A 12,611-nucleotide genomic window follows, 5' to 3' on the forward strand; every position below is an offset into this window, starting at 1 on the left:
GACAGGCATGCGACCTGGAAGCAAGCATGTTGAGGGTGAGCACATAAAATGGTGAGTTATGTTGCCCTGATGAAAATGAGTAAATCTCATTGAAACGTGGGCATACAGCGGTTTCTGAGTGTGTCATTATTTCTGAGTGCTGCCGTGCATCTGGAGCTATATATATATATATATATATATATATATATATATAGAGGATAGAAGGTGCGGCACTCACGATCTTTCTTACAATGAACAGCAAGGAGCCACTGCGGTTTGTTGCATCAACGTTTCAAAACTTTATTGTTTTGTCATCAGGATAAAAGACAAGTTAACACACTGACCTTAATATACAGTAGACACACCACGTGAAAAAGCCGGTTCCGGGGGAGGGACTGAGAACCCGCCCCTTTGTCCAGCAGGAATTACGTCAGTGGGACGAACATTCTATGACAACACCATCACCATGACAATAATAAATACACAGGTAGAAAACGATACAGCTCTGTAAGAATACAAGAAATATATATCGGTATCTGATGGAAATCAAGAAATGAGCAAATATATATAATAATCAGAACACATTACATAAGAACCGTTAGCGAAACACTCCTAAAGGTAATTGCTCATTAAGACCTCGGGGGGAGAGGGCATCCAGCTGGTGAATCCACCAAGATTCTTTGCGTAGGAGGAATTTCGCTCTATCCCCACCTTTTTTGGAAGCAGGTACGCAGTCAATAGCGCGGTACCGGAGAGTGGATAGAGGATGTTTTTTGAGGGCGAAGTGTCTCGCCACTGGCTGATCACTTTTGCCGCTGGTAAGTGCGGCGCGTATGGAATGTCTATGCATTGCCATGCGTTCCTTTAATTTGCGTTCCGTTTTCCCCACGTAACATAAGCTGCAGGGGCAGGTTATTAGATAGACAACGTAGGAGGAGTTACAGGTGAAGTGATATTTTATGGGATAAGTTTTCCCAGAATAGGGGTGGTTGAAGCTGTCACCTGTCAATAAATATTGGCAGGTAACACATGCGCATCTGAAATTACCGGTGCGAATGTTCGCAAGCCAATTGGTATTAATGGAATCAGGTTGGTAGCGTACATCTGTTTTAACAAGTAATTGCTTCAGGTTTTTACCTTTAGTGAAGCATGGCATGATTCTATATTTGTTAAGAGGTAAGGATGTATCACTAGCCAAAATGGCCAGTTGTTTTTGACCGTGGAAACGATGATGGGGGCCGCAGTGTTGTAACGAGTAACCATGGGGAGAACGTCTTCTTTCTTTTTATCAGTTTTCCTGTTAACCAACAACGCTTGTCTATCACATCTAAGTACTCGTTCTTTACAGGCATTGAGATTCTTTTCATCATACCCTCTTTGTTTGAGCTTACCACAAAACTCTTCCATTTGTGATTCACAAATGCTGTTGTTACTATTGATGCGTTTATATCGCAACATCTGCGAATATGGTAAGCTTTCAACAAGTTTTTTGGGGTGGCAACTCTGGGGTTGCAACATAGTGTTGCGATCGTTTTTTTAAAAAAAAGACTTTAGTGACAAGTGTGTCGGCATTACGGGAGATGTCGACATCTAAGAAATGTACATTAGTGCAACTTATCTCTGTAGTGAACAGGATGGGACTGGATGTGGAGTTGTGTTGTTCAATGAGTGTGGACAAGGATGCGGGTGTGCCCCTCCACAGCACAAACAAATCATCAATAAAGCGCTTAAACAATAAACAGTTCGATTGAAAAACCGTATTGGAGAAAAACACATCAGCTTCAATGGAGAACATGAATATATTTGCAAAGGATGGGGCCACTGAGGACCCCATCGAGACTCCACATAACTGTAGAGAGAAAATATCATTGTATAGGAACACGTTATTCTGTAATAAGAATTCCATAACATTCACAATAAATTCAATCTTGTTGGTACCATAGTCACTCTGTGCAATCAGAAACCTTTTCAACGCTGTAAGTCCCATTGCATCGGGTATGGCTGTATATAAGCTGGTAACGTCAATGGTAGCCATGCAGCCGATATCAGTGGAGTTATAGAAAGGTTCAAGGGACAGTAAAAAGTCTGTGGTGTCAAGCAGGAAGGAAGGTTGCTTTTTAATCAGGGGTTGCAACCAATCATCAATAAGAGTCGCTACCCTTATGCACCTTAGGTAAGGTGTAGAATACGGGGACCGTGGGGTGGACAGGTAAAAGGATTTCCTTGATATTATCGGTGATAATCCCTTGTGAAACCCCTTGTTGCAACAGGCTGGCAAGTTGGTCTCTACATACCTTCATGGGATGTCTGCTCAGTCGCTTGTAGGTCTTAGGGTCTGATAATTGACGTAGGATCTCTTTGTCGTAGTCCTCAATGTCTTGTAGGACAATGGCACCTCCCTTGTCGGCAGGGCGAATAATCAGGGATTCGTTAGCTCTGAGTCTCTGTAATGCTTCTCGTTCCTGGACCGACAAATTGGGATGTGTGGGGGGTTGTTTGGAGATAGATGTCTTCACTTGCTCCTCAATAACCTGGGCAAAGGTTTTGATGGAATGATTGGCAGTATAGGGTTCAAAGGTCGATGGCTGTCGAAACTTCATGATGGATTTGGGGATCTCTTCCACTGTACTGTAGTTCGGGTTATTTTGGAAATGTTCATTAAGTTTGATTTTTCTAAGGAGATCGTGTTGCTCAATCTTCCATTGGAGATCACTGTAGGGAACCGTAGGGACGAAAGAGAGACCGTGGCTCAATAACTTGCGCTCGCCTGGTGAGAGTTCATAAGAGAAGAGGTTGAATATTAGATTATTGTCGGGGGTCGACCCGTCTTCCTTCCCCCTCTTGCACTGTTGTCCCCTGCGGGTGTAGCGCCTCTTTCGCGACCACCTCTTGGTACTGGTTTTCGCGGTCGTAACCCTAAAGGGCCGGCATTCATGTTACGTCTCTCTGTCTCTTTGTGTCTCCAATGAAGAGTCTGTCTCGAACTGTCCATATGCTTGCTTCCCCCGTTGTTTTCGGCGGTAGAAAGGGCGCTTGGGACCCTCACCTGGGTTTCCAGATAACCATCTGTAAACTGTGTGGCGTTCGTAGTCACCTTGTACTTTAAGTAACTTTTCCTGTTTATACTGTAACAGTTCTTTTTTGTATTTAGTAAGTTGGGATTTCATCTTATCTAACCAGTCTGTATCCAAGTCAGTGGACAATGTGGCAAGATGTTCGTCTTTAAATTTGGCGATTTTTACTTTAATGCTGGCAAGTTCTTTGGAGGATTGTTCTACAACTAGAACTATGAGGTCCAGTGAACAGCGGTTCAAGATACCGACCCATCGTTTGCAAAAGGATGGGTCAAAGCGACCTATGGTAGGGCAGTTTCTGACCCTGAAGCCCCTCGGTATCATTTTTGCCTTAAAGTAGTCACTCAAGGAGACGGCATGTAGATGATAATCAACCTCCTTCTTTTTAAGGTGTAGGAGGTCACGATATACAGTGTCGGCAGACATAGAGCCGGCTTCTTCGGCCATCCCGGACTTCAATATGATTGATCCAATCTCTACATCGGAGAATGTGTAGGTGTTGTCTCTAGGGAAGTCGAATAAGTCTGGTACCTCGTCCTCTGCCATTCTGTTGCTCATAGAATACCGTGTCGTCAATGAGCTGGTCAATTCTTTGTGTCGTCACCCGGTAGGTGCACACACCAGACAGGGAAGGTTTAAAGGAGATATAGATGATCTCCAGGGTAGTTGCCTGTGGTATGACAAAGTCTCCTTTAGGTTGTTGGGTTGTTGGGTCCCTGATTATTCGCCCTGCCGACAAGGGAGGTGCCATTGTCCTACAAGACATTGAGGACTACGACAAAGAGATCCTACGTCAATTATCAGACCCTAACACCTACAAGCGACTGAGCAGCAATCCCATGCAGGTATGTAGAGACCAACTTGCCAGCCTGTTGCAACAAGGGGTTTCACAAGGGATTATCACCGATAATATCAAGGAAATCCTTTTACCTGTCCACCCCACGGTCCCCGTATTCTACACCTTACCTAAGGTGCATAAGGGTTTGGACCCCCCACCAGGTCGCCCCATCGTAGCTGCCCAAGGGTCTCTATTGCAACCTCTAGCGACTCTTATTGATGATTGGTTGCAACCCCTGATTAAAAAGCAACCTTCCTTCCTGCTTGACACCACAGACTTTTTACTGTCCCTTGAACCTTTCTATAACTCCACTGATATCGGCTGCATGGCTACCATTGACGTTACCAGCTTATATACAGCCATACCTCATGCAATGGGACTTACAGCGTTGAAAAGGTTTCTGATTGCACAGAGTGACTATGGTACCAACAAGATTGAATTTATTGTGAATGTTATGGAATTCTTATTACAGAATAACGTGTTCCTATACAATGATATTTTCTATCTACAGTTATGTGGAGTCTCGATGGGGTCCTCAGTGGCCCCATCCTTTGCAAATATATTCATGTTCTCCATTGAAGCTGATGTGTATTTCTCCAATACGGTTTTTCAATCGAACTGTTTATTGTTTAAGCGCTTTATTGATGATTTGTTTGTGCTGTGGAGGGGCACACCCGCATCCTTGTCCACACTCATTGAACAACACAACTCCACATCCAGTCCCATCCTGTTCACTACAGAGATATGTTGCACTAATGTACATTTCTTAGATGTCGACATCTCCCGTAATGCCGACACACTTGTCACTAAAGTCTTTTTTTTTTAAAAAAAACGATCGCAACACTATGTTGCAACCCCAGAGTTGCCACCCCAAAAAACTTGTTGAAAGCTTACCATATTCGCAGATGTTGCGATATAAACGCATCAATAGTAACAACAGCATTTGTGAATCACAAATGGAAGAGTTTTGTGGTAAGCTCAAACAAAGAGGGTATGATGAAAAGAATCTCAATGCCTGTAAAGAACGAGTACTTAGATGTGATAGACAAGCGCTGTTGGTTAACAGGAAAACTGATAAAAAGAAAGAAGACGTTCTCCCCATGGTTACTCGTTACAACACTGCGGCCCCCATCATCGTTTCCACGGTCAAAAACAACTGGCCATTTTGGCTAGTGATACATCCTTACCTCTTAACAAATATAGAATCATGCCATGCTTCACTAAAGGTAAAAACCTGAAGCAATTACTTGTTAAAACAGATGTACGCTACCAACCTGATTCCATTAATACCAATTGGCTTGCGAACATTCGCACCGGTAATTTCAGATGCGCATGTGTTACCTGCCAATATTTATTGACAGGTGACAGCTTCAACCACCCCTATTCTGGGAAAACTTATCCCATAAAATATCACTTCACCTGTAACTCCTCCTACGTTGTCTATCTAATAACCTGCCCCTGCAGCTTATGTTACGTGGGGAAAACGGAACGCAAATTAAAGGAACGCATGGCAATGCATAGACATTCCATACGCGCCGCACTTACCAGCGGCAAAAGTGATCAGCCAGTGGCGAGACACTTCGCCCTCAAAAAACATCCTCTATCCACTCTCCGGTACCGCGCTATTGACTGCGTACCTGCTTCCAAAAAAGGTGGGGATAGAGCGAAATTCCTCCTACGCAAAGAATCTTGGTGGATTCACCAGCTGGATGCCCTCTCCCCCCGAGGTCTTAATGAGCAATTACCTTTAGGAGTGTTTCGCTAACGGTTCTTATGTAATGTGTTCTGATTATTATATATATTTGCTCATTTCTTGATTTCCATCAGATACCGATATATATTTCTTTTATTCTTACAGAGCTGTATCATTTTCTACCTGTGTACTTATTAATCCAATTATAAGAAAATAATTCTAGAAATGGATTCCTATTTTGGATGCAGAGTGAGGAGGTCATTGCAGAAAAACGTCCTGCACAGATATTCTTCCCAGTAAGGATTTGTCCAAATAATCACAGAAGCTTATCTTCCAAACATTTCTAGAATTATTTTCTTATAATTGGATTATACCATAAATCACACCGTGATGTTTTTTATTGAATGAAGCAGAAGTTCCTACTAGGACCAGCTGCACATGTTTAATTCAGCTATTGGTTTTTACCCCTGATGAAGTCTTAGAGACGAAACACGTCGGGTTTTTCATCTATAATAAAAGGACTATACCCTGAAATGGACTGGGCCTAATCTTTGCAAACACTACCGAATATAAGGAAACAAATTTCTGAAAAGCTGCATTGATTTTATTATGTCATATTGGGAGGTACAGATTTTGTATTAGGTAGCGCACCCCAATCCCCCCACCCTTTTCTCTCGATATATATATATATATATATATAAATTCAGTAAAGAACAAACCGTGGCATTCAGAGGTCTTAGTAAAAGGGTGTATTTTTTGGCATTAGAAAATGCTAAGAAACTTACGTTTCGGAGAGGGCACGCTCCGTTTTCAAGGTGAAAAGTGAGACAAAAAAGACAATACATGCTTACCTTAAATAAGGTCCCTTCCCCTCTGCCCTGTCTCCCAGTCACCGCCCGTAAGAGACGCCATATACTGGAAGTAGGAAGTCTGTGGTGTCCGGACGTGGTAAGCAGGGAACCTCCTGCTGGCTCTGTGTGAGACGCACGCTACTGGTAACCATAGCAGCCGTCTCTTCAATGTTATTCTCGAGTGTTCCGGATGGTCAGGTGTCCTGGGTAGACATGGGGAGAGTTGACAGGCACTGACAAAGTGCATAGTGCATATTATACTATTACGCATTCTCATCAAACTGTGCAATAAAAATACCATACATAAGTGCAAATATAAACAAATGTGGACTAGAGAGAATGTGAATGGTGATATAAGTTTTACATGTTAACACTACTTTTAGTGCTCGTTTTAAAATACCTAAAATATGAGGAAAGGACTATAATTCTCATGCCACCTTTAAGGGATATTATCCTTAGACAGAGCTTAATTTAACATTAGTTTCACCTATACTTGAACATCATCAGGCATATTTATCACTTATAAGGGCTAGCCAGTGTACCAATGAATTCCTGAACCTATGTAGGGATAAATGGGCTGCAATGTAGCCCTTCATTACTTCATGATTAATAGATGAAGAAAGAAAATATTCCCAGGAGAAGACCAAGGGAAAAATCAGGCGCTTAACAGGATATGTTTTTCAGGGTGTTAGCTGCTGCTCAATGGGGGGATAGTCAGTCCCCACCGAAAAGAAGACACCAAAACCAGTCACGCCAAGGCGTGTGAGCAGCGCTAAGAAAAAGGTGACACACACTAAAGGTACAATATAAATTTTACTGAATAAAATTAAACATATAATAAATAACAATACAAATAACAATGTAAAAACAATGAGGTACCATGTAAAACAGGTTCTTAACATCACAAGCAGGGGTGGGCGTATTGATATAGGTCCAGATTGGACAGTGGATGAAAAATGATGGAGTGGATTTGAAGAGGGGAAAAAGGGGGATAATCGCAGGTAAGTGCACTTTACCAATTGATGGAGGATCTGGATATCCAATGATGACCACAAGGTGATAGTTGGAGTCCTCACCGTGGTGTATAATTGATGAATAGGTATTGTCGGTCGGCTTCCGCTTGAGGAAATGCCCCTTGTATATTGATGGTAACTGAAGGGGGGAGGGGTGAATTACCCCGATGAATTCCGATGAGCGGTGTCCGCCAAACACGACCAGGACGAATGTAAAGGTGGTATCGGTTCGCTTGACAGTGTCCTCCTTTGTTGGCAAGCTGGAATTATGCTGCTGAGTGGTTTGGGAGGAACCGTGACCACCAAACACTGTGGGAAGGGTGGGGTGGTGGGGAGGATAGGTAAACCAGGTAAATCGTGTGAGCAGCGCTAAGAAAAAGGTGACACACACACTAAAGGTACAATATAAATTTTACTGAATAAAATTAAACATATAATAAATAACAATACAAATAACAATGTAAAAACAATGAGGTACCATGTAAAACAGGTTCTTAACATCACAAGCAGGGGTGGGCGTATTGATATAGGTCCAGATTGGACAGTGGATGAAAAATGATGGAGTGGATTTGAAGAGGGGAAAAAGGGGGATAATCGCAGGTAAGTGCACTTTACCAATTGATGGAGGATCTGGATATCCAATGATGACCACAAGGTGATAGTTGGAGTCCTCACCGTGGTGTATAATTGATGAATAGGTATTGTCGGTCGGCTTCCGCTTGAGGAAATGCCCCTTGTATATTGATGGTAACTGAAGGGGGGAGGGGTGAATTACCCCGATGAATTCCGATGAGCGGTGTCCGCCAAACACGACCAGGACGAATGTAAAGGTGGTATCGGTTCGCTTGACAGTGTCCTCCTTTGTTGGCAAGCTGGAATTATGCTGCTGAGTGGTTTGGGAGGAACCGTGACCACCAAACACTGTGGGAAGGGTGGGGTGGTGGGGAGGATAGGTAAACCAGGTAAATCTGTAGGTGATATTGCACCAGCATATGGGTCCAATCTGGATGGGGAATCCCACACTTGGAGCACTTGGAGTGAAGAACCAGCAGTCCATCTGACGCGTTTCACTGCCAAGTGCAGCTTTATCTTGGAGGCAATGAATCACTTGACTCTGCCCAGCTTCCTGCTGATCCAAGCGAACAGCCAGTTGCTGTACAGGGCTGGGTGGTGATGCTTGGTTTGCGGCTGGATCCATTAGGCTAGTGCTTACTGTCACACCAGGGGTCTGAGTCGACGAGACTGAGACCTCTGGTGGGGACCTGGACCGGTACCTGAACCGGGGAGGTTGGAGAGGACCCTTACGCATATGATGCGTGACAGTGCACCCGAAGCCAATGAACAGTCAATGGTAAAATACAACCGAGTTTTATTTAGCAGATGGTTGTAAACACAGACAGTAAAGTATGCAGATGAATTGTACAGTCAATGTAGATGGCAATACTTTACAGCTGGATGATGAGATGGTATCGATGGTGGAACATCGGATCCGGAATATCGGATATGAGGTTGGAGACTGTGGGTCCGGAATGACGGACGGAAACTGGAAACTGTGGGTCCGGAATATCGGACTTTAGTGATGGCAGAACATCGATGGTAGACGATGGCGGAACATCGAATGGACCAGAGTCCTGGAGCTTGGCTTGAGTGCTGGGCTGTGGAAGCAGGATCGCAGGAGATGGAGTGCCTGGAACTTCACAGGAGATGGAATGCCTGGAGTACACTGCAGAAACGGAGATAACAACACCAGCAGGAAAACACTTGTGGATACAAGGACAGCTGAACACACACTGGAGACAACTGCAGCACTAGCAATGAATCTGAGAGCTCCCAGCATACTTATACCCACTGAGTGGCCAGGATTGGCCGGGCAGGTATGACTGGGAGATCAGATCATTCAGGATTGGATAATGCAGACATGTGACTGGGAAAACATGGCAGCCCCCATGTCTGGCTATGGCGGGAAAGAGTGTTTGTTCAAGCCATGCTTGTGGCCGGGAGCAATGGCGGCGGACAGACGGATAGCCGTGCACTGGATACTGTCTCTGTGGGTGAGGAGAGCGGTGCGCCGCGCAGCCGCAGACTCAGCAGCGCTGAGAGGACTGGAGGATGACAGCGATGATGGCGCACGGCAGACAGGACGCCGGCTGGGATGACATCTGAACCGCAAGCTGAGCCTGCAGAGGCACTTACAGATGTATCGGGACTTGTCTTTGCTGGCGGATCGCCAGCAACACGGCGCCGCTATCTGACTGTGACGCGCGTGCGTCCCCCACGCACGCGCGTCACAGTATCCGGGCGACGGGGCGGCGAGGCGGACGCATTACTGTCCGCCTCAAGCTCGAGGGGCAGGGGGGGGACCCGAGGAGGCTACGGGGGGGTGCGGTCGCCCGGTGTGGGCACCGGGCGACCGAGGGCAGCACCGTCGGAAGGGGACGCGCGCGCACGAGGTGCATATAGATGGCGGCGGGGCAGGGGATGGCGATGGCGACGCCATCGCCATCCCCTGCAAATATGAGACCCGACCCATCTGTAGCCGGTAAGCTAGCCTGTCTTAATACCCGGATCGTGACAGGTAGTGATGAAGGCAACAGGAGTCCTCAAAATAATAAATGCGTTTAGGTGCCTTGACTAAGTACCAGTAACTGGGTTGTGGACCCCCACTCCGGCACTGATACAGTCTCGATTTGTGGTCCGGCACTCCAAATAATTCAGCAACCACCGTGGTGCCCTCCTAGCAATAATATATACTGAAGTGTATCTGACAATACAAATGGGCGGCACTCCAACGGATTTAACTGGCAAATAAATTCAGACCCACGGCTGTGTTTAGTCTGATGTTTTGGTTATTTATTAACCTTTTTCAAAGACAACATGTACAGAGACATAAAACTTACTTTATAGATGAGTTCACCCGTGCTCACTCCCCCGTCAACCACGTCTACGTCCCGACCGCGCATGTGTGTGACGTCATTGGAACCACGTCCTCTGCCGCATCCAGCAGCTGGCCGGCGGCATTACCATGGTAACCAGGGAAGCTGAAAAAAGTCACAGGCACAGAGGCCCCCTTTAGGGGTACACACCAGGGCCAAAGTAGGTGCCCTGGGCATCGAACTCGTCGAGGGCATCAATGGCAGAGAAGCGAAAAAAACTAAACCAAAGGGGAACCAGTAGTGTTCAATTTATCCAAAAGGATATTAACAACTGAAGAAATGTCTGTATTGAATTTGGGGCTATCATTTGTCCCCACAAATTATTACAATGCTCTTAATACTAAAGTGGAAAACTACAAATTTGCTAGATCTCTGAGATTGAAAGAGCATTTTGGCACACTCAACACCAATATCCCCACAGAACAATTACCAATCAGGACAACTTCTAATTATGACCCGTATTCCACGAATCCAAGTATTAAATATCTTACAAGGATGTAAGACCAAGCAAATCCAGCACACCCTATCACTGAGTCACTGCGCAACAATATGACCAAAAATCAACAACATGCCCTTAAACAATTACAATCTTACGAGGACATTGTTGTACGTTCTGCAGATAAGGGTGGTGCAGTGGTCATTCTGGATGTGGAATTTTACAAATCTGATATATATACAAACAATTATCCGACCCTGTGGTATATGAGCGTCTGGTGGGAGACCCGACTCAAAAATTTAAATTGGAGTTGGACGACATCCTAAAGGCAGCAATGGAGAATCAAGTTATCACCAAGAAGTGTGCAGAAGCATTGCAAACTAAACATCCGATGACTCCACTCCTTTACACCATACCAAAGCTGCACAAAAACGCAAGTCCATCGGGAAGGCCGATTATTTCCGCCAGAGGATCACTATACTATGTAATATCTCAGTTTTTGGACGCTTATCTCCAGCCAGTCGTGCAGATGCAAACATTTTTCTCAAAGATACGACGGATCTCATCCTGAGATTAGAAGCCCTGGGAAAATTACCTAATTCTGTCATCCTGTGCTCACTTGATGTGGTGAGCCTTTACACCAACATCCCGCATCAGGATGGACTCTCGGCTACTGCTAATCTGATTCAAAACTGCACTGAATACAAAGGTCCAGTCATAGACTTTTACTTACGTTTATTGGAGCTGACTTTAAAGCGAAATTATTTTTATTTTGATGGGGCGTATTATCTGCAGCGTCGGGGCTGCGCAATGGGATCTTGCGTAGCCCCGACGTATGCGAACGCATACATGTTCCAGATGGAAAACAGTAATCCTTTCCCATCCAACGGCTCAAGGTAACATTGCACTGTACGTGCGATTTATAGATGACATCCTGCTCGTCTGGACTGGGGGGAAAAAAGATTTGGATGTAGTTCTGTCATATGCTAACACTGCAGACAGCAACATCAAGTTTACATCTTGTCAAAGCCCATCCACCATAAGCTAAATGGACGTGCAAATTACAGTCTGTGATAATCGGTTAACAACATCTCTTTTTCATAAAGAGACAGACCGCAACACGCTTCTCAAAGCATCCAGCTTCCATCCACCTGCGGCCAAACGGGGACTTCCATTCTCCCAGATGCTGAGAGCCAGGAGAATCTGCAGCAATGAACAGACAGCAGCAGAACATATGGATGAAATGATCAAAAAATTTGAACATAGAGGATATAAACATGAATCTCTAGTCCATGCCAAGAATCGGGCCTTGTCTATTAATAGAGAGGACACTCTACGAAGCAAGGATAAAAATAGCCAATTGGAGAAAATCCCATTCATCAACACGTATTCGACAGGTAGCTCCGTGTTGGTAAATACAGTGAAAAACATCTGGCCATTGGTTAAACAAGATCCTGACCTACCGGCTTTGCGAAACAAAGAAGTAATGCCATGTTACAAACGAGGAGCAAATCTCCGTGATAAATTTGTGAAAACTGATGTAACTGGTCTGGGCCAACAGAAGAAAACACACTTTTTGATGAGAAAACCGGGCAACTATCGCTGCACAGGATGTGTAACGTGTGGTTACCTGGAGCAAGGCGACACCTTCACACACCCACATACTGGATACCGTTATAAAATCAAGAAGGTATTCACATGCATGAGCCGATATGTGGTATATATAATCAAATGTCCCTGCGGGCTCATGTATGTGGGGAAAACAACTAGGACCTTCAAAGAACGCATGGCCAT

This window comes from Crinia signifera, chromosome 11 (assembly GCF_055691185.1).
Source record: "Crinia signifera chromosome 11, ASM5569118v1, whole genome shotgun sequence".
Lineage (NCBI taxonomy): Eukaryota > Metazoa > Chordata > Amphibia > Anura > Myobatrachidae > Crinia > Crinia signifera.